This window comes from Callospermophilus lateralis, chromosome 8, assembly GCF_048772815.1.
Source record: "Callospermophilus lateralis isolate mCalLat2 chromosome 8, mCalLat2.hap1, whole genome shotgun sequence".
Taxonomy (NCBI): domain Eukaryota; kingdom Metazoa; phylum Chordata; class Mammalia; order Rodentia; family Sciuridae; genus Callospermophilus; species Callospermophilus lateralis.
In genome coordinates this window covers 69,332,066-69,338,065 of record NC_135312.1, presented here as the reverse complement: position 1 = coordinate 69,338,065, position 6,000 = coordinate 69,332,066, and positions in this window count along the sequence as shown.

The following is a 6,000-nucleotide window of genomic DNA, read 5'->3' as shown; positions in this document are numbered from 1 at the left end:
CTTTGTTAGACTTATAAAATGTAGTAAGGCTTCAAGTTTTTTTTAATTTTTTTAATTTTTATTTTTTTAATTTAAAAGACAGCAAGGATTGATTTTCTTGCTTACTTACATTTCTGGTTTAGGTATTCATGAGAAGGTCATCATTTTTCTGGCTGAAGTGTTTCCAAACTTTCTATTTTCTGTTGCCTTCAAATAGTCTCTGGTTTGTGAAGAGTTGCTCTCATTATATATTTGATTTGTGTTTTATAGCCTACCATCATTGAAAATGGTGACAGCATTTCAAAAAATTTCGATTCTCTTTTGATTTTTGCTTTTTTTGTTCTTTGTACAAGAAAAACATAAAACAAAAGTTGACCATGAGAATTCAAGAATTTTTCCTACCTTCAAAGAACTCTACCATACTTAATTTTTCTTCATACCCACCATTTGAGCTTTCTCTCAGCTAGAAAAGTGTGTATCCATTATGCACTCTTTAAAATAGCTATTCATTTGACCTTTCTTGGCAAGACTTTTCCAAGTGAAGATTTTTGTTTTTGTTTTTGATGTTGTGCTGGGTATAATGGATGATAGGAAAAAAAAAAAAAAGCTCTACCCTTGTGCTATATCCCCAGCAGTTTTTAAAATTTTTATCTTCAGACAGGGTCTTTCTAAGCTTCTCAGGCTGGTCTTAAATCATCTTGCCTTATCGCACCAATAACTGGGATTGCACACATATGTCCTGTGCCCTAATAAACAGAACTTTCAATATTATAAAACTATGTTTTACTGAGATGCCGTGCATCATATTCAAACATGGAAAGAATTTATAAAACACTCTGAGACTATGCTGGAGGAGCTGTGATGTTTATTTCCTAACTACTGATATTTTTTCTGTTTATCTTTCAACAGGTATTTCTATATACAAATAAAATTAGATTGGTATACATTATCAATAACATCTATAGAGATATATAGAAAGATAAGGAATCTGTGTACACGTGTATCCTTTCCCTCTCTCATTATTAATGAGAGGAAGATGATGACTTTGGGGTTTATTGATTTCATAGATAAATGTTACATTCTTCTCAGTCTTCACCACAGGGTCATTGTTTCTGAATTTTTTTTTGTTTCTCTCTCTTTTACATGCACCAGAAAAATCTATTTATGAAAACACACTATAGGACAAGAACCACTTATAAAGTGTAAAGTTTCCATTTTGTAAATAAGAGGTATGTTATAAAGAATTGGTCATGGAATATAAACCCCCAGACTCCTGTTCTTGCAGCTGTTCCAAAATCGTTAGACTCTATGACCCATAGTGTTACAGTTTTTATAGCTCATTACAGTTTTTAAAGTAATTTGTGATGCTTATATTATTCCATTCTCTATCACAGAGACACATGATGGTTTGTCTGGGAGACTTAGGTTATAGAGATACCTTTCCTTCCTCCAGGTATTAAATCCACTGAGGTTGTGGAACCTGATCCCAGTTTCTTCACTAATGCAGTGACAACAAACGTGAACAATGTGTCTGCGTACAGGAAAAAGCAGTATAATTTGGCCAATTATGTTGCCTGTGTCTCTCCATCTAAGCAGTTCTGAAGTTGGTCATAATTCCACATAGGGAAACACAGGTGCTATATGGAAAAGTGCTTTGGTATTTAAGTGTACCAAAAAAAATCTGTATGATAACTCTATGCAGTTATATACAGGTGAACATTGAAATTGCTGGCCCATGTTAGTTGGATATGGATAACTTTTTTCATTCAGATATTAATTTCTCTGAATTATTAATATTTGCATGGTAATGATCCTGATTACATATTGACCTAATAGCAGGGCTGAACCATTCTTTTCTTTCTAAGGATTGAACCTGGAGGCAAGAGCTTTCTCAATCACGATGCTTACTCTTTTGATGGTATGCTATTCAACTAGTTTCCTGATACTAGATATAGGAGCACATGAACATTTGTTCATAGCAGAAATTATGGAGCCCTATTACCTGTTAATACTGGTGAGTAAAAACTGTGCTTCTCTGAGAGGGAAATTTCCCCTTGTCTTCCTTCATCTTTAGCTGTCATTTAAAACATACTTTGAGGATTCTAAAACTGGGATTTGGATGCTCCATGAGGACATAGGTGGCTACAGTCTAGAGAATGTTCCAGCTAACCTTCTCAAATTTATTCAACCTTATTTTGCCACTAATTCTAATGTAGTTAGTATAAACCTCTTCACTAATGAATTTTTAAAAGACACTTTTTGATAATATTGAATAAAATCTTGAACTTTAAAACCTGTGTAACAAGAACAGTAGTTTCTCTGCCTACTTTTCATGCTGGTGTTATATAGAACTGCCAGCTGTTAAACAATTGGATTCATTGCTCTCCAAGGTAAACATGAAGCTCCTTGAGAAGTGTTATAGTGTGTGACATGGAGAGGGAGTGTCTTATCTGGGTCCTCCATGTATTTTGAAAAGCAGTTTTTTAAGAATACTGGAAAATTCCAAAGTCCACAGTACTAGGTCACTTCCTTTCTGTGTTGCTAAGAATCTCTCATATCAAATATTTCTGCTTATCTTTTCTTTATAACGGTTACTTAGTTGTAATCTCACAAGGCCCCAATGTTTGTACGCACATAGATGAATCAACAGAAGAGCAGAACGAGTTCCCTCATTTTTTCCCCATGATGTGGACTAAACATGAGTGCTTAGGCAATCAATGCACATGTCATCTCTGCTATAATAAATGTCTTTCAGTGATACATAATTAGCATAAGCTCTTGTCAAAGTTTAATTCTTGCATTTCTCATTTTGTCAACTACAATGTATTGCATTGGGAAAGTGATATCCTTGTTTATATTTCATCTAATAAATAAAATATCTTTTAATAAATACAGATGATTTCTTTGATTTATTGGATGCTTCAGCTGATTATTATGTAAGGGTTTCTTTGTAGAACCTTAAAACCACAGTCATCAAACCACATTTTACTCAGAGATGGTTATGTTTTAGGCTTGACTTGGTTAGGTCAAGTCTAAATGTGTACAGACACATAACATTGTCATTGTTTTGTTATCCTAGTGCACTTGGTACCACTTAGGACTGTACCATTTAGCTGCCCCTTGTGTTCTGAGAAGTCCTTCCTAGCATCTCCATTGTGATACTGATTTCTGGTAGCTTGAATTGGGAGGATTAACCACATTTTCTCCTATAGTTTATCATATTATTCTGTTTATCAGTTCTAGACTTTGGGTCATCTAAAGACTGCATTCTGAACTCCCAATTATTCTTAATGTCATTTTTTTGTCATTATGCCATAAAGTATACAATATAAACTATTTGTATAGCATTTATGTTGTAGTAAGTATTGTTAAGAAATAGAGACATGATTTGAAATATACAGGATATGATTTTAAAGTAAAAAAGGAAGTACATGAGTTACATTTGTGCAAATATTATACCATTTAAAAAGAAAGAACTTGAGTAACATCAGATTTTGTATCTATGGACTGGGGTTCTGCCACCAATGCCCCTTGTATACCAACATATTACTACTTCTTAAACTTCCATTGTGTGCAGTTACAGAGAATGTTGAGGACATGGTCTTAATCATTTGGGATCTTCTAAATAATTAAAATATATAATATAGATATAGGTATGTGGTCCTTCCTTCCATACCACAAACAGAGGTATACATATTCAAAGGATGAAGATTATTGTTTAGAGTAACTGGAAAGAATTTGAAGAGAATTGTTCCTAGCAGAAATGTTTGGAAAGTTGTAGGGTTCTTGAAAAGGGTCTTATCTAGAAATCTTCTTAAAATCACTTGTTGGATTTTGATTCATGTATTTTTGCCTTTTGTAGGGTTTATGTATTATGTTACTGAATTCCATTCCTATTCTGCCTTAGCTCTCATGGCTTGAGTACATCAGTATCCCTCATGATGGCTATGTGGTAGGCTGTCTTCATTTGTTATGGTAAGTAGGTTCCCAATCTGTGACAAAATCAAAATAAAACCTGACTGGCTCATTTCCCCAGCCATGATCTGTGAATGTCCCCCATTTGGGACTCTCCTTTCAAGAGCAATGAATGAAACTCTACTGTTAATGTCAGTTAGCACATGTTCCTGGAGTCATGGGGGGTTTTCCCCAGTCACCCATTGTTTGAGGAAGAGCAAAGTTGTTGAGAAATGTTATAGTAACATGGAAAGATTAACTAATGATGATAAGCATGTTGTGCTTTAATTAGGTAAGGAAATAAATGAGAGGATGGGGGATTAGAATTTATAGTTGATATCAAAAGGAAAATTTGAAGAGAAACAAAGACCATATAATTATATTTATACTTGATATCAAAAGGAAAATTAGAAAAGAAACAACCATATAATTATATTTATAGTTGATATCAAAAGGAAAATCAGAAGAGAAACAAAGAACTATATTGGCTTTAGTGAACTACTCTATGCCAGAATATCCTGTGTCAATTCAGTATGACTGTTTCCAGCTCCCATAATTACAACTAGATTTGAAAAAACAACAAGAAAAGATTGTTACTATAAATCAGCAATATTATTTGTGCTCCATTTTATAATTTTAATTATAATGTTTGAGGACTGGATTTGACCATGTACAAGGTCCATTAGCTCTAAAAGCTTTAGATTTATAGTCTTATGACCGTTGGGTCTGGGTCCACACAGGATCCCCCTACTTGTACACCTCTTTTATTTGCAAATACTGTGGTCTTTTTCACCTTTACCAGGAATGGGAAAGTATTTACCAGTAATACTGAAATATTTTTAATCCTTTCTTTTACTGAAGGGTAATTAACCAAAAGTACAGTTCAGTGAATTACTTAAAAAATGAAGACATGTGTGCAACCTCCAGTTCAGGCCAAGAAGGAAAACATGACCAGAACTGGGAGGCCCAGGTGCCCCTCTCCCAACCACTACTTCCTCTTTTCTCCAAGGGTTGTTTTTGAAATGACACTTATGTAATCATGTCCGTTGCTGTTATCAGAACATCACTACAGCTCAGGTTGGTGGTCTTGTGTCCACAGCTACATAGTTAAATCTCCTTCCCACAATTAGTAAACTTTTAATTTTCAAATAATCTTAGATTTATAGAAAAGTTGAAAAGATAGTGTAGGAAGTTCTCATGTGCCCATGCCAAAATTCATTTAGTGTTAATATTTTGTATGTTCCTATAAAACAAGGTACAGTGACAGGCTAAGAATTAAATCAAGACATTGCTGTTGATTCAACTGCACACTCTGTCTACCATCATTGTTTCACTGTTCCAGGCTGCAGTTCAGCAGGTCACAGTCCATCCAGCTACCCTTCCTAAAAGCAAAATACTTATAGGAATCAAGCAATTTGGGGTGAGCAGAGATCCCTAGTTACTGGTCATCCTGTTATATCATTTAGTCCATCTATGCTGCCTGTCATGTTGTTGCAACATGTGTCTGAAGATAAAGATTTGTATTTTTATACTTGAATTTTAAGAAAAAAATTTCTTCTTATGATTTGAATAAGCCTTCATCTCAAAACTTATAATGTAGTTTTCCTGGTTATTATGTGAATGTCAAGGTGAATAATTTTTTTCCTGTGTTTTATACAGTTCTACCTGTGCCTTCCTCATTGTGTACATGCTTCCATATTACGTACATGTATACCTTACACTCACACTAGGCCAACCAGAACAAGCAAAACAGTCAAAAGTACAATACCTATACTTTTCAAAAATTGATTTGATTTTTTAAATAAATGACAGTGGAATGCATTACAATTCTTATTACACATATAGAGCACAATTTTTCATATCTCTGTAAATAAAGTATGTTCACACCAATTCATGTCTTCATACATGTACTTTGGATAATGATGTCCATCACATTCCACCATCCTTGCTAATCTCCTACCCCCTCTCTTCTCCTCCCAAACCTCTGCCCTATCTAGAGTTCATCTATTCCTCCCATGCTCCCCTTTCCTATCCCACTATGAGTCAGAAATGTTATATCAGAGAAAA